The sequence below is a fragment of the Sorex araneus genome, chromosome 1, assembly GCF_027595985.1.
Source record: "Sorex araneus isolate mSorAra2 chromosome 1, mSorAra2.pri, whole genome shotgun sequence".
NCBI lineage: Eukaryota > Metazoa > Chordata > Mammalia > Eulipotyphla > Soricidae > Sorex > Sorex araneus.
This window is the reverse complement of record NC_073302.1, coordinates 320,324,363-320,349,007: the sequence shown is the minus strand read 5'-3', so window position 1 is coordinate 320,349,007 and position 24,645 is coordinate 320,324,363.

Genomic DNA, 24,645 nt, shown 5'->3' with positions numbered 1-24,645 from the left:
ACGCAGCAGACACAACCACCCGGGAAAGGACAGTCTTACCTGGACATAGCTACATGCACTTGGTATTTCAACTCCCCACCAATAATGCCACAGCCATTTCAGCTTTAAAATGAGTCACAGTGAATGTCACAGTACCATTCTAAAGTATGTAGTGTTTAAAAAAAAGAAAGACAATATTTCAGAGATTTAACAAAAACAGTCAGCTCTTTCTTCCTAAGTCTGCCTAAGTGAAAGCATCTTGTGGGCCCTATGATTGTTCTAGCACATTCTGCAAACTGAATCAAGTCACATTGCCAGGATGGAATCAAGAAATGGAAACGGGATACCATCTCTTGATAGGCAAAGCAGTGTCACCTTGGAAAAAAATCTGTTCTTTTGCATCAGCAGCACAATTAATCCACCACTGCAATTCTGCTATAGAAAACAACCCTTATGTCTACACCCTTATGTCTACACCCCCATTTGCCAGCTAAAGAAAAGCACAAAAGAGATAAGAGGGTTTCTTATTTGTGTCTGCCCTCTGCCAAACACTGCCTGATGTATTTAATTAAAATAAACCTAATTTTCATACATAACTTGAGGCCCAAAGGCGTTTAGAAAATGCAGATTCGGTTTGGTTTGGGGAGATGGCCGGATTGAGCTATTCCTGGCTGTGTCTGACCCCATTCTCAGTCATGACACCTGGCAGTGCTTCAGGGACCATCTGCGGGTGGGAGTCAGGAATCTAACAGTTAGAATGCAGGGCAAGCGGATGCAAAATAAGCAGCAGTCACCTTCCCTCCTGTACCGTCTGCCCGACCCCAAAAATGCGGTTTCATTCAGTTTCTCGTGCACAGGGAGATTCACTAGAAGAAAAAGAGGAAGATGTTGAGTTAAACTTGACCGTATCTTCACAACAACCAACATTTGTCCTCTAAGTGCTAACTCCAAGCAAGTTAAAACACATGCTCTCCTTATAGTACCTTTTTTTTTTCTTTTGTTCTCCCTGAGCCTTTCCTTTAGTCTCTGGAAGGATTTCCAGATTTCCTCTTCATTTATGATTGTTTCTGGCCTCGTGGTCACTGTCTCCAAGTCGGTTCTGAACATATCTACAACATCACCGAAGTTCAGACTTGCAGGATTTGTGCTCAGTCTTGCAGCTGTTCCTTTTCCGTGTACTTTTGAAATGTATCCAAGAGCATCCCTTCAGGCCCCAGGGGTAGGCAGTCCACCTTCCTGTGCAGGCAGGGAAGAGAAATCCGACTGATGACAGCCAATCTGTCACATCAGCTTGTTGACCAACCAACAAACTGCCAGAGCTTTCTCACAGAAACCGGAAATGGACATCTAAAGTAAATTAACTTGTACAAAGAGTTTTCTTGGTAAAATTCCTGGAATGGTTCATGCCATGATATTTGCCTTTTTTGTAAAACGCAGATGTTCGCCACTGCACCCTTCACAGCAAGCTGCAGGGCAGTTTGCCTGACGTTATTTTATAGATAATCTTTGTGGTTTTACTTTCTTGGCATATTAGTCCTGATTCTATCACAAATAATTCTTCCTCATCTTCTCATTATTATTCCTTTGTCTCTTCCTGGGAACATATTTATCTTTCCTTCCCCCCTCAAGTAGGATGTCTTCTTTCCTCACATGCCTTTCCTTAGTCTCATAAACCACATTAACTGAAATAATTACTGTGAACTTAATTTATACTCCGAAGGCAATTTATATTTCCCTGCCCTTTCTTCTATGACTTAAAGAGTGACTTCTTAAAAAAAAGTGTAAGGTTGTTCAATGTTTTTTTTTTTTGACTTGTGGGTGATTATATCAGACGAATGGGCTACCAAAAGCACCAAATGTTAACAGCTGAAAAATCAATGTGTTAAATTTCTTTCCTTCTGTGTTTTGATTTTTAGCAGCCACAACCAGTTACATTTGGGCTGTATTCCTAGCTCCGTGCAGTAGGTTTGTCCTTGTGTTGTACATGAGGGTTGCCACCAGCCTTTCTTGCATGCACGGTACATGCTCAGCCCATTAAACTATTTCTCTGATAACTAATTCTAAGAAATATATGTTAGGCAGGTCTAGATTTATAGTAACTCTCCTCAAGTACATAAGTGTGTTTTTCAACAAAAAAACTAATACAAATAATAAATCCTTTAAGTTGAATTCTAAACACCAATGTACATTTCATTGTCCTCAAAGTATGAGAAATTCTTAGGGGTATAACTTGGAACTATAGAGAACTGAAAGCAAATGATAAGATCAGGGCTCAGACTCTTTATTGTTCACCAACATACACATGAAAACACATACAGAAACACACACACACACACACACACACACACACTTCAAATAGAGCAGCCCTGCTGTAATTTGATTTCCATACATCACAACTATGTAAAAACTCCATTATCATCAGCATAAAAATTTATACTTTGGGGGATATTTGTCTTGTTGTTTTGGGGGTCACATCCAGAGATGTTCGGGGGTTATTCCTGGCTCTGCACTAGGGGATCACTACTGGTAGGTTCAGGAGACTGTACGGGATCTTAAGAATTGAACCTAGGTTGGCATCATGAAAGGCAAACACCTTGAGCGAGAAATATCTGGAGTATCCATGAGAGTAGCTTTTAATCCTCTAAGCATTGCTTAGGAAACCCAAAAACAACAAAAACAGATGAGAGATTTTCAATATTGCATCTAAGAATGATAAGCACTTCTGGAAAATGTCGCAGTACTTGTTATAAGTTTTCAAATCTTGCAGCAGAGTTTGTTCTGGAGTTACCACAAGTTCTATGGGTCTCGCCCAAGCTTAGCTCTTGGAGACTTGATAACATCATTGATACTTAGATACAAATACAAATCTTGACTTGGATGTGATTGTTCTTCTACTCTACGTTTTGGTTTAGTAAAGACTCATAAAACTAGACTGATGAAGTTTCAGAACAACAATTTACAGTGTGTCTAAAGGAATACAGTTATTAATAAATATTTGAAATATAATCAAATAATTCTAATGGAGTGACTGGTTTTCTGTGAATGAAAGTAAAACAAATAAACATCACAGTTTATGATGTTTTATTATTATAGCAATTTATTTATCTTAAAATCACAGACTGTTACTTAAAATTTCTATCTTGTAGTATCAAATCTGTAGGGAAGTTAAACAGGGAGAAAAACCACACAAGGATGAATTTTTGAGCTGGCCATTGCAACAGTAACTGGATATTCCTTGCCATAGAATCACTTGAGAAACTTTCTGAAAAGTCTCTCAACAACTTATTAGAAATAAAATCCAGCATGGGAAGCAACAAACATACCATGAGTTTGAAGCAAGGTAAAACTCAGTCACATTGATCATGTATGTGAAATTGATTGAAGTCAACCTCTTTCCCTTTCAAAGACACAGGCTGGGGATAAAAGCAGATCAGTCCTATCCTTGTTCTAAACAAAATGGTCTGTTCCTTGCACCAGGGGGCTGGCAGCGGGTAGAGAGTAGAAGGAGGGAGGGGAGAGCCAGGCTAGAGTGGTCTAGCTATAGAGTAGGACATCAGAAGAGAATATGATTAAGAGGGAAAATCCAATGAAGTGATTTGATCCTTTCAAATATTGCAGGTACAGGTTCCCTTCTCTGTTTCTGTCTCTCTGTCTCTGTCCATATGTCTGTATGCCTGGCTCCCTGCCTGCCTGCCTGTCTGTCTATCTCTCTCTCTCTCTCTCTTCCTCTCTGTCTGTCTCTGTCTGTCTCTGGGAAGTATTCTCATAAGAACTTCAGTAAGCTGATTTGACAGATATACAACTTATATAAAGTAGTTTGCAGGTGAAGAGCTTGGCGGGGCCACTTTCTTTTTTTTTAATTTTTTAAATTTTATTGAATCACCATGAGATAGTTACAAGCTTTCATGTTTGGGTTACAATCACACAATGATCAAACACCCATCCCTCCACCAGTGCACATTCCCCACCACCAATATCCCGGGTATACTTCCCCTTTCCCAACCTCCCCCTGCCTCCATGGCAGACAATATTCCCCATACTCTCTCTCTACTTTTGGGCATTATAGCTTGAAACACAGACACTGAGAGATCATCATGTTTGGTCCATTATCTGCTTTCGCCATGCATCTCCCATCCCAACTGGTTCCTCCAGCCATCATTTTCTTAGTGATCCCTTTTCTATTCCATCGGCCTCTCCCCGCCGCTCATGAAGCAGTCTTCCAGCTATGGGGCAATCCCCCTGGCCCTTGTATCTACCATCCTTGGGTGTCAGCCTCATGTGATGCTACCCTACACTCCACAAATGAGTGCAGTCCCTCTATGTCTGTCCCTGTCTTTCTGTCTCATTTCACTTAGTATAATATTCTCCATGTTTATCCATTTATAAGCAAATTTCATGACTTCATCTCTCCTAACAGCTGCATAGTATTCCATTGTGCCTATTGTGAACAGGGCTGCAATAAATATATAGGTACAGATGTAATTTCTACTGTGCTCTTTTGCATCCTCAGGATATATTCCCAGAAGTGATATTGTGGGATCATATGGAAGCTCAATTTCTAGTTTTTGAAGGACTGTCCATATTGTTTTCCAGAAAGGCTTGACCAGTTGGCATTCCCACTAACACTGAAGCAACATCTCTTTTTCCCACATCCATGCCAGCACCAGTTGCTTTTGTTCTTTCAAATGTGTGCCAGTGTCTGTGGTGTGAGATGATATCTCATTGATGTTTTGATTTGCATCTCTCTGATGACTAGCGATGTGGAGCATTTTTTCATGTGCCTTTTGGCCATTTGTACTTATTTTTTGAGGAAACTTCTGTACATTTCTTCTCCCCATTTTTTGATGGGGTTGGAGGTTTTTTTCTTATACAATTCTACAAGTATTTTGCATATTGTGGATATTAATACCTTATCAGATGGGTATTGGGTAAATATTCTTTCCCATACTGTGGGCTCGTTCTGTATTTTGGTCACTGTTTCTTTTGAAGTGCAGAAGCTTCTTAGTTTGATGTAGTCCCATTTGTTTATCTTTGCTTCCACTTGCATGGTCAGTGCTGTTAGTCCTTAAAGATGCTTTGAGCTTGAATGTCATGGAGAGTTCCGCCTACATTTTCTTCTATGAACCTTATAGATTCATGTCTGATATTGAGGTCTTTAATCCACTTTGTTCTGACTTTTGTGCCTGGCATTAGACAGAGGTCAGAGTTCATTTTTTTGCAGGTAGCTATCCAGTTTTCCCAGCACCACTTGTTGAAGAGGCTTTCCTTGTTCCACTTTGCATTTCTTGCTCCTTTGTCAAAGATTAAGTGGTCATATATTTGGGGGTCTGTGACAGGATATTCAACTCTATTCCATTGGTTTGCAGGTCTGTTTTTATCCTTATACCTGCTGTTTTAATTACTACTGCTTTGTAGTACAGTTTGAAGTTGGGGAAGGTGAAACCACCCATCTTCTTTCTTCCAAAGATTGCTTTAGCTATTCATGGGGGTTTATTGTTCCTATAAATTTCAGGAGTGTTTTGTCTATTTCTTTGAAAAATGTCATGGGTAGGGGGCCGGAGCCATAGCACAGTGGGTAGGGTGTTTGCCTTGCACGTGGCAGACCTGGGTTCAATTCCTGGCATCCCATATGGTCCCCCAACACTGCCAGGAATAATTCCTGAGTTTAGAGCCAGGAGTAACCCCTGGGGATCACTGGGTGTGACCCAAAAAAATGAACAAACAAGCAAATGTCATAGTTATCCTGATAGGGGCTGCATTAAATTTGTATAGTGTTTTGGGCAGTATTGCCATTTTGATAATGTTAATTATCCCTATCCATGAGCAGGGGATGTGTCTCCATTTCCTAGTGTCTTCCTTTATTTCTTGAAGGATTGTTTTGTAATTTTCCTTGTATAGGTCCTTCACCTCTTTGGTTAAGCTGATTCCAAGGTACTTGATTTTATGTGGTACTATTATGAGTGGGATGGTTTTTTTAATGTCTCTTTCTTCTCTTTCATTATTTGTATATAAGAAAGCCATGGACTTTTGGGTGTTGATTTTGTAGCCTGCCACTTTACTATATCGACTTATTGTTTCTAAGAGCTTTTCTGTTCAGTCTTTAGGGTTTTCCAAGTAAGGTATCATATCACCTGTAAATAGTGATAACTTGATCTCTTCCTTTCCTATCTGTATGCCCTTGATATCTTTTTCTTGTCTAACTGCGATGGCCAGGACTTCCAGTACTATATTGAATAGCAGTGGCAAAAGCGGGCAACCTTGCCTTGTGCCTGATCTTAGAGAGAAGGCTTTCAGTTTTTCCGCGGGGCCACTTTCACTGCTAAGCATGCCCCCTTCTAGAGCAGCTTCCACTAAACACACACTGAATCCAAATTCACTTTTCAACTCTTACCATAAAAGTGAAAATCTTTGTGAATTTCTTTTAGTAGATGGAAACAGGCACTTAGGTAGGGCTTTCTTAAAAGCAAAGTAGCATACATGAACTTTTGAAAGGCAGCGGCCCCTGTATGTGTAAAATCTTCCTTAGGAGTACAAACAAGTGTGAGTAAACTCTCCTTCTCACTCGCCTGCCTCCACTGCTGCCAGTGTCCCCTCTGCAAGCACGTACAGGCTGCTCTGCCATTCTGCTGGGGAATGTACTTTTGTAGTTGGTCACAGATTTTCCTTTTATAATTTTACAACAGCCCTTCTAAATTTGTCTAGCAAGAGAGAGATACACACATACATAAGCTTGTCAACATTTTTCATGTTGAGAAAAAAAAGTTGTTAAAGCCAGTTTCTTTTATTTAGGGCCAGAGCTGAGTTGGGTGACTATTTTAATGAGTCATACACAAATGCGAAATTTAATACTACATAAGCAAATATTTTCATTACATAAAGAAGACATATTTTCCTTACAGGAGTTCAGCTTACAGATTTAGAGAGTAATAAAAGAACTACTGGTATTATTTACATCAGTAACACACAGATTCGAGCTTTAAAAGGTGGCATTCATAATTATTATAAGCCTGACTTCTCGATCTGCTTTAATGAATGCCTGTATGAATTATAGGTATCTGTGTGCAGTAAGCCATCAACCTACATAGCTTGTTGCTGGTTCTTTTAATGGATGTTAGAAAATCATCCACAAGCTCCTACAAATTAACAAGGGAAGCAATAAGACTCTAATAGATTCACATATAAGAAACATGACCAGGCATTTCATGGAAGGAAAAAGCCAACTAATAAATACACATAGAAATGGCTTTTTCGTACTGGAGAAAAGCAAAGAAAAGGATGAATGATGTATTATTACTGACATTTACATTAAGACAAACTAAAAGTAGTAAAACCCAAATATTATAAAATTCAAAGACAATAGTAAACTTACAACTTTTTATTCGAATTTTAAGTCAACTTAACAGCTTTAGAAAACCACTTGGAAATGTATTTCGAGATCATATGATATTCATACACTTGGACCATCTCTTTCCAATCCTGGCATTTTTGTCTTAATAAAATTATCCAAAATAGTGCAATATTAGTACTTGATAATAACTTGGAGGAAGGAAACTTTCTGTAAAAGGTCAGATAATAAAAAGTTTTCAATGGGGACATATGTTTCTGATATGACTATGCAACTCTGCAGTAATAGTGCAAACCAGTCAGAGATCATATGTGAATGAGTGTGTGCGGTTGTGACATAAAAAACTCTGTTTACAAAAATAAATGATGAACAGAACTTGGACTACTGTTCAAAACCAGCTTCATGGTATTGTTTATTATTGGTAAATGAAAAGAAACATCTAAATAACAATTAGAAAATAGTTTCTCTCAGTGTTTACTATAAACCATTAAGATTCTAACAACTTTTACAAATTGTAGCATCATGAGAAATATTAAATATAAAGCAGATTCAAAATTAATTTCACATACTTTGTAATACAGAAGTTTATAAAAATTATTTACACAGCAGGATATAAACATATAAAATTTTATCTGTAGAAGGACAAAGGCTAACACGGGTACATAGCACAGTGAACTGTTTGCTATGATGGGTAAGATGTCAAGATTCTTTTCATAGCTGTTATTTGAAATTTACTTGAGAGCTAAATGCAAACTTCAAATATTCACTGTACATTGCATTGCTGTCATCACATCACATCTGCCTTATGGTTAGGAAGCTTACTTGGTAGTTGCTTACTTGGTAGTTCTACTTACTTAGAACTTGGTAGTTCTACCATTACCCTGTATATAAGTGCTATGACCTAGATGGGTTTCTAATCTTAATCTACCATCTAGTAAAGCAAACTGGCTACATTGAATCAAATAAAAACTTTGTGTGAGTTAAACATATTCGAATGTAGTACTTTAAAGCCAACACATAGTGTATAAAATGCTAAATGTTAACAATATTTTCATCTTAAGGAATTGGGACATATGCAATCCTTACTAAAATGTTTCAGAGATCTTTTTAAAACCCATAATTATCATCAATCGAGCATAGGTAAAATCAGTCATAAAATCTCGATTCTGCCTCATGGTACTTATAATGCTCCTCTCATCTATTTTTCTCAATAAGATATACTGTGAGAGGATATTAGAATTTTTAATATAATTATTGATTTAGTATGGTACATTAAAATCACATATAACCAACCTATAACTCGATGGTTAAGAACATAGATCTTATTTTTTTATTTAAATTTATTTATTTTTAATTAGAGAATCACCGTGAGGGTACAGTTACAGATTTATACACTTTTGTGCTTATACTTCCCTCATACAAAGTTTGGGAACCCATCCCTTCACCAGTGCCCATTCTCCACCACTCGTAAACCCAGTGTCCCTCCCACCCTCCCCAATCCCATCTCCCCCCCACCCCACCCTGCCACTGTGGCAAGGCATTCCCTTCTGTTTTCTCTCTCTAATTAGCTGTTGTGGTTTGCAATAAAGGTGTTGAGTGGCCGCTGTGCTCAGTCTCTAGCCCTCATTCAGCCCGCAACTCCCTTCCCCCACATGGCCTTCGACTACAATGTAGTTGGTGATCGCTTCTCTGAGTTGACCTTTCCCCGGAACGTGAGGCCAGCCTCGAAGCCATGGAGTCAACCTCCTGGTACTTATTTCTACAGTTCTTGGGTGTTAGTCTCTCACTCTGTTATTCTATATACCATAGATGAGTGCAATCTTTCTATGTCTGTCTCTCTCTTTCTGACTCATTTCACTCAGCATGAAACTTTTCATGCCCATCCACTTGACTACAAAATTCTTGACCTCCTTTTTTCTAACAGCTGCATAGTATTCCATTGTATAGATGTACCAAAGTTTCCTCAACCAGTCATCCGTTCTGGGGCATTCGGGTTTTTTCCAGATTCTGGCTATTGTAAACAGTGCTGCGATGAACATACATGTGCAGATGTTGTTTCGATTGTACTTTTTTGCCTCTCTGGGATATATTCCCAGCAGTGGTATTGCTGGGTCAAATGGGAATTCAATATCTAATTTTTTGAGAGTCGTCCAAATTGTTTTCCAGAAGGGCTGAACCAGTCGGCATTCCCACCAGCAGTGAAGAAGGGTCCCTTTCTCCCCACATCCTCTCCAACAGCGGTTGCTTTTGAAGAACATAGATCTTTATCCAGACTGCTTGGGTTCACAACTCCTGATTTATTAGATGTATCTCCTTGGGTAAGTTTATTTTTCTAGGCCTTAATTTTCTTGTCTTTAAAATGTCTATAATGGGGTCTGGAGAGGTAGTAGAGCAGGTACTGTACTTGCCTTCCGTATGGCTGACTTGGGTTCACTCCCCAACATTCCATGTGATTTCCCAAGAGCTTCCGGAAATAATCCTTGTGCACAGAGCTATGAGTAAGCCCTAAGCACCACTGGGTGGAGACCAACCCCACCCCAACCCCCAAATGAGCATAACAGCAAAACCTACCTCCTACGATTGTTGCAAAGACTGACTAGGGCTAAAGAGCTTTTGCTCAAAGAGCTAAGCAAAAGCTTTAGATGTGGGAAGCTTGGATTTGATCCCTAGCACTGCTTAGCACCAAGAGTAGTGATCTCCAAGCACAGAGCCTTCATGAATTACCAGGTGTAACTCCCCAAATAAATAAATGCTAAATAAATTGCTACTTGTAAATTACTTAAAGTATAGTTTGAATTCATAGTAATGCTAATGATGGTATAATATTGTGAATAGTCAGTAATTATGATTGAGGAATTATGGTCCACTGATATTTTATATCAAATAACATAGAATTTTATCCTGTTATCCTATATTACAGGATTTTAATCAGGTAGCACATAAAAATTAATTTAAATTCCAAAAATAATGTCTCAATATCATATTTTTCAAATCTATAGTACTGCATGAAGAGGAATGGAGAAAAATATCATATTTACTGTTAAGAATCTTAATTTCAGTGTTCCTCCACAAACCCTGTTTACTCCCTGAAAGCTATATTGACAATCACCTCCTAATCAGTCTTCAAGAAATACTGCTATGAAGGTAATAAAAGTCATCTTAAAATGTCAATAAGTACTTTATGGGAGATACAGATTTTCTCTAGGTCATTTCTAGGAAGAGGTGAAAAGCGTGTCTTGGGATTTGTTCTGTCAGACAGAAAAAGCAAGGATCCAGCAAAGGAACACAATGAACATTGCATTTTTTTGTTGTAATCACGATCAACATTCATACGCTTTTCCACAGCCCCTGTCAACACCCTACTTTTACTCTCCAAAATTGCAGATTGAGCAAATTCATAAGGTATCAATCATATTCTGAAACAATTTAAAAGAGTTCTGAAAAGTAAACAGTATATGTAAGTGGGTAATAGTGTGCTTTGCTTGATGTCATTTGTCATAGTAAATATATTTATATGTTTCCTATTTTTACTAAGTACTGTTTTTAAACTTACTGATATTCCTGTATAGTGCGGCAGAAAGACATTTTCAACTTGCCCATTTGTCTTCTACAGGTTTTCCTACTCTCCTGCTAAGAGTAGCAACTACTCATAATCCAACTAACAGTTGATTAGTATTGATTATTGCATAGAAGGATTTATAGTGTTAATTAGAAGGTCAATATAAAGAGAATCTTACTCTAAAATTGACAATCACAATCCTTGATGAAAATATTATAGCTTATTAGTCATACCATGGCCATATAACAAAGTATGCAATGTGTTCCTAGTTATACAAGACATTGTCAAGGAAACACATTTAAGATAAATGTCAACTCCTGGGACCTGAGTGATATTACCATGGGGAGGGCATTTGCCTTGCATGTGGCTGACCAGGATTCAGTGCCCAACATTCCATATGGTTTCCCCCATCCCCGCCCTAAGTGTACCCAAATTAATTTCTGAATGCAGAGCTAGGAGTAACCCCTGAGCACTGCTGGGTGTGCCCCCACCCAAAAGAAAAGGCGGCAGGGGTGGGGGGGGGCATACATCAACTCCTGAAGTCCACCCTGAGAAGTTCTCATTCAACACATTTAGAATAAAGCCCAAAATATGCAATCTTCTTTGATATTCTTGATGTGTTATTTTGGAGGATGATACACCCAGCATTCCTTGGGGGATTGTACAGTGCAGGTAGAACCTTTTCCCTTCATGAAAAGCATGTGTCCAGCCCTTTGAGTTTTCTCTCTTGCCTTCCAGATGTCTTCTCTAAAGTGGGTCTCAGAGCAAACATCCACAGAGGCTGTGCTAGAACAGCAGTTTCCAAGATTCCGCTGTCATAGCACACCATGACTGTGACATGATTTGGGACTCCGTAGAACTTTGTGAGCATGATTTTTGAATTGGATTCTCAATGAGGTTTTGCTGCTTACCATATGACAAGGCACAATTTTGGGATTCTTTCACACTTTATCATCTCATTAATTGTTTCCCAGCATCTTTGCCCAAGACAATAATCTGAATTTCCCTATAACACAGTTAATGTGAGATCAATCCTGTCTTCAGATCTAAGATTAGAAGCTGATTTCCTTACACCATTCAGAAAACCTGATGATATTGATTACAGAGTTTAATTCAGAGGAAAGAGTGGCATGGGGCTCAAGTCCAAACAATCAGGACCTGAAGAGTTCATTTCAGTTTGGGAATTTTGTTTTAAAACAACAGGGCAGTATGCTGGAGCAATAGCACAGCGGGTAGGGCGTTTGCCTTGCATGTGGTCGACCCAGGTTCAATTCCCAGAATCCCATATTGTAAAAAACTAAAGCTCGCTGATGGGCGCATGCACTCGTGGGCTCTCCGGTCAGCTCTGTCTCACCGCCCATGTTCGGTGCCTTGGAACCGCTGTGTGTGCTGTTGGTCAAAGGCAGGCGACGGAAGGAAAAAGGCCAAACTGTTTGCTCGATCAGTTACCGTTTATTCAATCTTCCATCTTTCTCATCTCCCGCACTCCCAGCTCCGGCCTCTCTGTGCATCTACTGCTGCTACCCTCCTCTCTGGTCTCTCCTCCTCCTTCTCTCTCCCACCTTGCCCTCTAGGCTACACCCAGCCAGGTAGCAAAATCAACATAAGAAAGCCCTTCCTGAGGGCAGGGCATTCCAAAGCCCTTTCTGACTCTTAAGGTTTTTTTCCTTTCCTTAGTCCAAACACTTATTAACATCTTAATACTAGTTATTTTTGTATGGACATAGCAAAAGATACATTGAGGCTTGCAAGGCAGCTCTCCTGGCAACATCTTGCCACAGACTCAGACCACTGCACTCAGGCCAGATTAATCATTCCTCACCCTAGCAGGGTTCAAATCTAGTTATCTCTGTTTGGATCATGGCAACATTTGTCCATGATCAAGCTCTTAATTTATAGTTAAGCATTAGGCACTTTGGCCAGGCCCATATCAATGCCAGGGTAGCACACAACTCACTGCTTGCCCTGGGTCCGTCTTGTCCCTTGTTGGGACCCTGCTTTTGGGGGTGCTAGAAAGTAAGGGCATCTGAGATTTAGGTCGAGAGAACAGATGCCCAGGAGGAAAACATCACGTAGAGTCAAATGACTCCCAGGTTATAAAAGCATAGCGTTTGCTAAGTCTTCCTGTGTCCATACAAAAAGGATATTGCTCTGAATAAACTGTGCAAAGGACTCAAGGAGAAGAGAAAAACAGTATTTACAAGTCAACAGAACACTAAGAAAGAAACTACAAATAAACAAAGAGGAATGGGAGCACTGTGATGGGAGTAACCCAATAAACCTAAACTACGTGAGGCTATGTTATCCTACACCATATGGTCCCCTGAGCACCACTAGGAGTAATTCCTGAGTGCATGAGCCAGGAATAACCCCTGTGCATCGCCGGGTGTGACCCAAAAAGAAAAAAAAATACAGGGAAGTTGACTCTTAGCTGATGGGAGTGATGGGAAATATTTGACTACGACTTCTTAGTTCACACTGAGGGGAGGGGGAAAATAATGGGGATACACCCAGAAATGTTCTAGGCCTACTCCTGGTTCTGCATTCAGGAATCACTCCTAGTGGAGCTCAGGGAATCATATAGGGTGGACAGGATCAAAACCAGGATAGCATGTACAAGGCAAATGCTCTGCCCAATGTACTAGTACGGCATGCCAACTTGTCCCCATTTTGTATTGCAGACTAAGACACAGAACTGAGAACCAGAGAGAAGAGCTTGGATCTCATCTTAGAGATGGAGCTGCTGAGAACAGTCTCCTGTCACCCCACATTCAGTGCTGTGACTACCCAAGTTTACTTTTTTCACTTAAGTAGTTAGAACTAATTTTTACTACAAGTAACCTTAAGCATTAAGACTTATATCTCTGAAATAAGAATATTTTTGTAGGTGAACTACGAGATGACTTCCTTTCCCCCCCAAAAAAAATTGTGATCTTTATTGGCACTTTGGGTCATACCCAGCAATGCTCAGGGGTTACTCCTGGCTTTGCACTCAGGAATTACTCCTGGTGGTGCTCAGGGGACCATATGGGATGCTGGGAATTGAATCCAGGTCGGCTACACGCAAGGCAAACGCCCTACCCACTGTGCTATTGCTCCAGCCCCAAAATTTGTGATTTTTAAAATCCCTTTCAAATTAAGGAATTGGACTGATGAAATGAGACAGTGATATCATACTATGTTCTGAACACAAATTGAATAAGGACCTTATTATCTGCTCACTTGTAAACTAGTCGGGAAATTTTCTATGGCTGCTCTGGAAATGACTTATTTGGTCCAAGAATCACAAATTTGTGAAATGGTGGGTGGATAACTATCTTAAGTCATAAAAGACTAAGGCCAACACAATTGTTGAAATATATATCAATCTCTTTTTAAAAAGAGAGCTTGACCTACATGAAGGATTATATCATGATTTGAGTAAAATTAAAAAAAAAACCTTATGATGGGCTGGAGCGATAGCACAGCAGGTAGGGCATTTGCCTTGTACGGGGCCAATCCGGGTGCAATTCCCAGCATCCTATATGGTCCCCTGAGCACCACCAGGGGTAATTCCTGAGTGCAGAGCCAGGAGTGACCCCTATGGATTGCCGGTTGTGACTCAAAAAGAAAAAAAAACCTTATAAATATTAGTCCCCTACAGTAGATATGTACTACTAAAGATAACCATTTTACTGGAAATAATGAGTTATTGGACAATATGTCAAAGAATTCTTCACTTAAACATAAAATCATATTTTCCAATAATAAAATTAAAATATATTTAATGTAATATTTGGCATTAATTTTAATATAAAATTATTTTACCTAGGCATTCAGATCATGTTCTGTTTAACTGTGTTAAGTATACATTTTATACATTATTACTGGGAAATAATTAAATACATTCAAAAATAATACTAGTGTTGCCATATTGCTTTCCAAATTAATGTGATTACATGTAAAGTAATATATATTCTGGCCATCACTTTTTTATTAATTGGAATTACAAACACTCAGTTTTAGAATTATCATCACAAAAGAATCAGTCTAGTAATATGGAAAGACAGGTCTAAGCCTGTAGCTAGATCTTACAAAACTTCTAATTTTTCACCTCTGTAAATCATAATTTTAGTGTTTGCAACATTTTGAGTGCAAACACCACAGGCAGTAATAACTGGCTTAAATGCCTTCACGGTACAGCTGTTTGCAACAATACCTCTATTCATAACTCTCAAAAAATAAAATGACAGCTACAAGTGCCTTGAAAGAATATATGTGCCTCTTTACATTGTCCTACAGGTTAACTCCCTGGGTGATCTTAGTCCTACAAAATAGCAACTGTAAATGAAAGCATTACACCCAAAGTTATCACATAAGGCCATGATAATGTGTTTTGTCAATGGGAGAACTATGTTTGAATTGCATTGAAAAATTATTTTTTATATTCTGGCATTTGATTATAATTTGCATAGAAACTTCAAGATAACTTATGTTTTTGGTCAACCAAAGGGTGAAGAGTGGGGAAAAAGAACATAAATTTGACTGGAGTGGTAATACAGTGGGGGGAGTATTTGCCTTACATGTGGCCTATCTCAGGTTTGATCTCTGGCACCCTATGTAGTTCCTGAGCCTTCCAGGAGTGGTAATCCCTGAGCTCAAAGCCAAGAGCAAGCCCTTCACCACCAGATTCGGCCCCAACAACAGTAACAACTAAAGGGGAAAAAAGAACTTAGAATTATAGTCAAATCTTGATAGAAAAGTTTTGCAATAGGGAATACATTAACTAAGACCCCTTTTGGTTGGACAAGTTACCAAGCCAACTCACTCAAAGTGGATATCAGAAAGTGAGGAAAATCAATTATACAATTGGCAAGAAAGTTGATATCTATATTTAAGCATGCTGGGTCCATAACATGCTTAGACCTTACTCTCTATTTCACTTCACCTTCTGATTTTACCATAGGGAGTTTCTTCTCTCTATCTTCTCTCTCTCTCTCTCTCTCTCTCTCTCTCTCTCTCTCTCTCTCTCTTTCTCTCTCTCTTTTTCATTGTCTCTCTGTCTGGCACACACACAGACACACACACATACACACACACACACTTTTGTATGCATTTATGCATGAGCTCCCCCGTGCAAAAGATAAAAAGACAAGGATGATATCTTTCTGCCTCAGATGTTCTCATGCCCTGCATAAAGAACAGTGGAATCAGTTGTCCCCCAAATATTCAAACCTTATGTCAGTATCCAAAGAAAAAACCAACACTATCTTTCTTGAGTTAAAGACATATTCTATCAGATGGGTATTGGGCAAATATTCTTTCCCATTCTTTGAGCTCTTTCTGTATTTTGGTCACTGTTTCTTTTGAAGTGCAGAAGTTTCTTACTTTGATGTATTCCCATTTGTTTATGTTTGCTTGCACTTGCATGGCCAGTGCTGTTTCATCCTTAAAGATGCATTTAGCTTCAATGTCATTAAGAGTTTTGCCTACATTTTCCCCTATGTACCTTATAGATTCATGTCTGATATTGAGGTCTTTAATCCACTTTGATCTGACTTTTGTGCTTGGCATTAGACAGAGGTCAGAGTTCATTTTTTTGCAGGTAGCTATTCAGTTTTCCCAACACCACTTTTTGAAGAGCCTTAACATCCAGGATATACAAGACACTAGTAGAATTGTATAAGAAAAAAACCTCCAACCCCATCAAAAAATGAGGAGAAGAAATGAACAGAAGTTTCCTCAAAAAAGAAATACAAATGGCCAAAAGGCACATGAAAAAATGCTCACATTGCTAGTCATCAGGGAGATGCAAATCAAAACAACAATGAGATATCATCTCACACCACAGACACTGGCACACATTCGAAAGAACAATAGCAACCAGTGCTGGAGTGGATGTGGGGGAAAAGGCACACTCTTTCACTGTTGGTGGGAATGCCAACTGGTCGAGCCTTCCTGGAAAACAATATGGACAGTCCTTCAAAAACTAGAAATTGAGATTCTACATGACCCCTCAATACCGCTTCTGGGAATATATCCTGAGGATGCAAAAAAATGCACAGTCAAAATGACATCTGTACCTATATGCTCATTGCAGCACTGTTCACAATAGCTAAGATCTGGAAACAACTCAAGTGCCCTAGAACAGATGACTGGTTAAAGAAACTTTGATATATCAACACAATGGAATACTATGCAGCTGTTAGGAGAGATGAAGTCATGAAATTTGCTTATAAGTGGATAGACATGGAGAGTATCATGCTAAGTGAAATGAGTCAGAAAGAGAGGGACAGACATAGAAGGACTGCACTCATTTGTGAAGTATAGATAACATAATATGAGGCTGACACCCAAGGACAGTAGATAGATCCAAGGGCCAGGATTATTGCCCCATAGCTGGAAGCCTGCTTCATGAGTGGAAGGGAGAAGGCAGATGGAATAGAGATGGGATTACTAAGAAAATTATGGCTGGAGGAATCACTTGGGATGAGAGATATGTGCCAAAAGTAGATAATGGACCAAACATTATGGCTTCTCAGTTTCTGTGTTGCAAGCCGTAATGCCCAAAAGTAGAGAGAGAGTATGGGGAATTTTGTCTTCCATGGAGGCAAGGGGAGGGTGGGAAAGGGGGGATATTCCCGGGATATTGGTGGTGGGGAATGTGCACTGGTGGAGGGATGGGTGTTTGATCATTGTGAGATTGCAACCCAAACATGAAAGCTTGTAACTATCTCACGGTGATTCAATAAAATTTTAAAAAAGAAAAGAAAGAAAGAAACTCTGGTATATCTAAAAAAAAAGACACATTCTAGAATCAATCTTTGGCACCCCTATAGCTAGAGCTGGTTGCATCTCACCCATTAAGTGGGGACAGGTTGCTCTGATTGAAGTCACCACCAGGATTACTGAGAGAGGTAGAGTTAAAAGAAGAAAAGACGAAAGGACTATAGTGATAAACAGACAAAAGCCATCTTTCATCCAGTCACTACAGGCCTTTTACTTTTCAGATAAAACTACAGCCTTCAAAGGAAAAACTTCCACAATGTGGGAAATAGCATCCTAATAAAGGGTGTGTAACAGTTATTCTATATACATATAGAGAGGTCACATTCACTGGAGCTGAGAGCCATTAGGACCACAGCCAATGGCGGGCAGGCTCAAACTCAGGGCTTTGCATAATATCTATGACTTGATCCATATCTCCACACGTCCCACATGTTCCTTATAAGATTTCAGTTCAGAAAACTTTTTAACCAGTTCATTAACTGTAAAAGATCATTTACACCTAGCCAATGCATGAGTGGTCGCTTGGATTTTCTATTTCCTAAGTGGATAGGTGACACTTGACATTTTCTGAAACATTTAAAATCATCTTGTTATCATGAACTTATAAATTTGGAAAGCAGAATGTCCAAATAAAAAAAAAGTCGAATCTTGACTTTATAGCCAAAGATCAAGGAAGCCACTAAAATAAATTTTGTATATTATGAGAAATACACTACCACCCAATGAAATGTTATCACTTATACTTAAATTCAGACTGAAAAACTTCACAGTATTTCATTTCTCAATTTGAAATAATATTCCCCATTCATTAGGAAAATTACAGAACACTGGTTCTCAGTATTAGCAATCATCTGTTTTCACACACCCCTATTTTTAAATTTTTTTTGGTTTGGGTTTCATGAATGTACTCAGAGTTCATTCCTGACTCTGGACTCAAGGATCACTCTTGAAGGTGCTCAAGGGACTATGTGTGGTTCCTGGGATAGAACTGGGGTTAGTCACGTACAAGGCAAAAATCTTAACCAAAACCTCTGTTTCTCTCCAGCCTTGTTTCTCCTTTTAAAATACCATAAGCACTTGCATTCAAAACTAAAAGCCATCTCTACCTTTAAAGTGGTTGGTGGTTGTCCTATCATCTTTTAAAGCAATATTAAAGGATAAATTATTATTTGTGTGCTTTCCAGATTCATAGGCAGCAGGAAGTTATGGCAATAATATAGAGACTACTTGTTCCAAACACCTTAAGGGAGATGCAAAATAAAATGGTAATACTTCCAACCCATTCTCAAAATCTTGACAAAATTGTTGACTTAGAATATACAAACAAGTTTGAACATTGACACTGAACTCCATGCTCTCGAGAAAAAGAACTCTTTTAGATGGCAAAAGAGAATTTCATTTTTCTTTTTTTGAGGATGGAACAAAATCCTTGAACTTAAGAACAGTCATTTTCTGCCTACAAAGAAAAGGTTGAAAGCTATATTTTCTACCTGCTATGTAGCCCTTATGTCATTACAGAAAACTTCTCTCTGGTAGGGAATTATGGTTAAAAATTAGAAATGTAACTTTAAAATATAAGAAAAAGGAAAATATGACAATAAATATAAATTTGCTATTATTACACATGTTATATGTTAAAGGAAATAAGAGCTGGGTTAAAAATGAAAGTTATAAAGTATACTTGAGTAAGTTTACTGAACCCAAGTTTCAGGAAAAGAGATCTTGCTAAATTCCCTTCATGGCCCAAATCATTCATCTGTTATGAAAGCCATTTCTTCAGCAGGGTTTCTGACCAATAAGACACGGTTTATTTCACAGTCTTTCAAATTCACCTCATGAAATGCTATAGTACTTTTTATTATTTCCAAGTTATGACAGAAAACTCTTAGAGTGTTCGTTCTACTTTCATTTTCAAGATAAGACTCCCGATTTTTTGGCCTTTGTTTACTGTTGTTCAGCCAAAATATTGAGTCATTCAGTTCTCTTTTGACTGAAGTTTATCACCTTTCATTCCCTGTAAGTCTTTTGATACTTAGAATTGCCAATACTCTGAACTTCTCTTACTTTACAATACACATCTTTTCTTTTCAGTCCTCCCAGGTAGAGAAGCTTTAAATAATCGTGTTTTTCTGTTGTCCCCAGAATAAGGTTCACCTAATTCTTTCTTGTTAATAGGTTTTCCATTAGCATCCCTCCATATTTTTCTGTAAATTGAAATAGCAATCTAGGGTTCCATTTGCTGTATGGGCTGTTCACTGTTTTAGATACAAATCTTCTAGCCAAGTCACATCCAAACTTAGACTGTTGGTATAGTTAATAATTAGCTTTAAGGCCACTCTTCACATGCTTGGACGAGCCTCACCCAATATGGGATGAATCTCACCAGAGAGTGGACCTGCAGGAAAACCCAGGTATGCTGGAACCTATGACTGAGATCTCCAAACCCTGCTTGGATCAGGACTGGGCCTTCTACCCCCAGGTCTCCAGTTTTCCAGAAGCTTGGCAGTCACACCCACAAACTGCCCCTGCCACCCTGTAATCTCATCAATGGCCAAGACCCAGAGACTATAAACTAAAGCTCCCAGAAGAGAATGACACAGAATTTCCTGGACATTATATTCTATCCATAACAAGCAATACAAAACAAATCATCTACTGTTGCCTTTTCAGCAGGTTTGAGTGGTGGTAAGACCTGGTGTCGAAATAGCAAATGTAACCAAAGTAGAAAGAGAGTATGGGGAAAATTGTCTGCCACACAAGCAGGAGAAAGGTTGGAACAGGATGGGGGGGGGCGGGAATACTGGGGATTTTGGTGGTGGAAAGTGTGCACTGGTGAAGGGATGGGTATTTTATGATCATATGACCGAAGCTCAAACATGAAAACTTTAGAGCTGTATCTCTCGGTGAATCAAAAAAAAAAAGGGGGGGTGAAAAATAATAAAATAAAGTTAACATTCAGGTAGAATTAAAAAAAAGTAATGTAGAGTTCATGCCCAATTCAATCATCTTAATCAATGGCTGAATAAATAGCAGTACTCCTACATTATTAAAAAATAATAATAATAATCACTGTATCACTATCACTGTCATCCCATTGCTCATCGATTTGCTCAAGCAGACACCAGTAACGTCTCCATTGTGAGACTTGTTGTTACTGTTTTGGGCATATAGAATACGCCACGGGTAGCTTACCAGGCTCTGTCGTGCGGGCAGAATATTCTCGGTTGCTTGCTGGACTCTCCGAGAGGGACGGAGGAATCAAACCTGTGTCAGCTGTGTGCAAGACTAACACCCTACTGCTGTGCTATCACTGCAGCCCAATAATAATAATAATAATAATAATAATTAGCTTTAATTGCAACTGTTCCATCTAGCCAGGTAAAAATCTTCCACATAAAACATATTACCAGTAAACTAAATTAACATATAAGTAAAACAGGATGTGCATTGTATAATAGATGCTGGAGAAAAAAATCAGCAAACTAAATTCATGCTTTGCATGCAGGAGGCCCAGATATGGTGCCTGGCACCATATGATTACCTGTACACAGAGTAGGGAGTAGCCTCTGAGCACTGTTTGGTGTGGCCCACAAACAAAAACCTAAAATAATAAATAATTTATAATTTATTATTTTAATAAGGGCTGAAGCAATAGCACAGTGGATAGGGCACTCCTTGCACACGGCTGACCCGGGTTTGATTTCTTCGTCCCTCTCGGAGAGTCCAGCAAGCAACTGAGAATATTCCACCCACACGCCAGAGCCTGGCAAGCTACCCATGGTGTATTCTATATGCCAAAAACAGTAACAACAAGTCTCACAATGGAGACGTTACTGGTTCCCCCTTGAGCAAGTCGATGAACAATGGGACGACAGGGCTATTTTAATAAAGTATAAATAATAAGTATAAGTATAAAGTATAAGTAATAAAGAGCACAATGGTTAACAATTATAATAAGAGATTATTTAATTATGAAACATTTTGTTCTTTGATTTAATTTTATCTGGAGATGTGCTCTGAAGTGGCTAGACCATGCCATAAAAAGGGAGTAAAAGATGCAGTGATTCAGCTTTATTGCATGATAGTAGATCCAGCTCCACCCATGTCACTCATGCCAAGTCTGTATTCTCTCTGTATCTGCTATATTATCTCTCTCAGCCCCTTTTATTTGCAATCTTAATGTAACAAATGAGTAACCAGTATATAGGATCCAGGAGCGTGAGGCTATAAAAATAAAAATAGAAATTTTTGAAAAATCAAATTAAAAGTTTTAGAAATTAACACTTTTATGGTTAAAAATAGAACAGATATAACTAAATTGGTAATATCAATGAAAAGAAATCTTTAGTTCAGTAATGAAATAAGCAAGAGATATGTTCAAAGGGAAAAAAGTAAATGAAAGAAATTTTAAAACACCTGAACAATGGAGCAAAAAAGCCTGCACTCTTTGCAATCTGATTTCAAGGAAGAGAAAGACTTATTAAGGAAGCAACATTAAAAAAATAATGAGAATATAAATAGTGAGATTCCAATCCAGAGTGTACAGGAGTAACTTAGTCCTGTTTCTTTTAGATAGCACCAGGCTGATGGACAGACTCACTAGGAGCTGCCTAATAAAGAAACAGTAGGTTCTTAATCCATGGATGGACTGGCTCCAGGGGACCCCCCAAAAACCCCAGCAAGGCAACAGCAGGGATGGAAGCCATGAGACAGAAAGATTCTACCTAGTTGCTTCAGAGGTCACACCTATGCCATAGAACCAGCCTATAAAAAATCTGGGCTAAACTTGCCAAGACCTCAGAAGGGACATGATGGGACTCAATGTCTACAATTTTGTTGCTAAGGGCTTAAGATGCAAATTATAGATCTAGCAATCTAAAATCCCTTGATTATACCTTCCATGGGGTCAGAAAAGTGGAAAGTAGAGAGATCCATGGCACCCTCTCTCTTTTGTCTTCTTTGCTATTCTTCAGACTTAACCCTCTCCTTGGGGGCTCTCTCTAATTTCTGCTTTCCAAATGCCCTCCTGCTGGCTTCCAGACCATTGTTCTCAACACCACATCACTTCACAAAATTTTAACTCTCATAATCTGTTTGTCTTCCTAATTTGGAACTATAGGCTCCCATTAAATACAGACCTTAAATTATTTGTCTCTATCTTTTAAATGCCTATTAGGACCTAGTTCGATGTTTTATATATAATTCAGTATGTTCAACAAATGTTTCTAGAGTTATGAATGCACAAACATATTCCTAGTTATTAATAACCTAATAAGTCAGAGGGAAAAAACATTACTCTTTGAATCATAAATGAAATATATTAAGAGCTGCACTTACTTTAAAATAAAGGGCCATAAAGTATAACATAAAAGAATAGAGCTAAGAGAATTACAAGTTTTAACATTGCATTTGCTTCTTTCTCTATTTCGATTTCAGTGATTTCTTTGGGAATTAATTTTGCTTACAGAAAATGGCCGGGGAATGATTAACATTCAGTATATTCCAGGCTAGATGAATTTTATAAAACTTTTCTTTTCAAACTTTTCTTCCCTCAGGCCTCCTGGGCCCCCACAGCTGGATATGTTCTGCCTGCATGGAATCAAACAGTATTAAAGCCACCCCATCAGCTGGTGCCATCATTCAATCTACATCTTTTTTTATTCAAAATTAACACTGCATCAGATTCCTCATTAATTATAGAAGAAGACTTTGGAAGAGATAGTGCTCTCTGGCATATGTAAACATCAAGATCAGAGCTAGAAAAAGATATGAACATAAGTACTATTCTGACCTAAAACCTTAAGCCTTAGATGATGCCTTAATAAAGATAATAGCACAACAGAATTAGCAGTACACCAATGAACTATTTTATTTTTATTTTTATTTTTGCTTTTTTGGGTCACACCTGGCGATGCTCAGGGGTTACTCCTGGCTCCGCACTCAGGAATTACTCCTGGCGATACTCGGGGAACCATATGGGACACTGGGAATCAAGCCTGGGTCTGCTGCATGCAAGGCAAATGCCCTACCCACTGTGCTATCGCTCCAACCTCCCCAATGAACTATTTTAGTAAGTCTTCATTTTTATATCATTTCAAACTTGCAAAAACTTAAAAATTATTCTGAGCACTGGCTTGGTATTTGCTAGCCTGTCTCATTTGCTTCCTCTCCTCGTTTTTATTGTATATTTTTCCTACTATGGGCATAAGCTCCATCCATTTCTCTCATAGAGCCTAGCAAGATACCGAGAGTATCCCACCTGCACAACAGAGCCTGGCAAGCTACCCGTGGCATATTTGATATGCAAAAAACAGTAACAAGTGTCACAATGGAGATGTTACTGGTGCCCGCTTGAGCAAATCAATGAGCAATGGAATAACAGTGCTACAGTGCTACAGTGGGCATAAGCTCATTCCCCTTTACCCCTGTGCATTTGTTTACTAAAAACAGACATCCATTTATATAAGCATAGTACAAATATCAAAATCAGAAAATGTGAGTGAAACAATAATCTAATTGAGTGTCACATCTAAATCTTGCCAATTTTCCCAATAATATCCTTAAGAGCTTTGCTGCTCTAAGTTCATGATACAAGCCAGGATCACAGTCACATGTGATGTGGCCATATCCATTTAATCTGAAACAGTAATTTGACTTCTTTTGTTTCACACTATTGTTATTTCTTAAGGTATGTTACTTTGGGGGCTGCTCCTCAAACTGAGTTATAGTGTTTATCATTAGATCCAGAATAAGCACTTTTGGCAGAAATATCCCTTAAAGGATATGCATTATACCAGGAAGCATCTAATACCAGTTTGAAGCATTAATAATGACATTAATTTCCACCCCCAAATACACACTTACCCCAGTGGTAGTCAGGAGCTATTCTTGCTCAGTGCTCAGGAGTGCCCTGGCAATACTCAGGGGACCATATGTGGTTTCAGGGATTGAAATAGGGGTCATTCTCATTCAAGTCAAGCACCTTACATCCTAT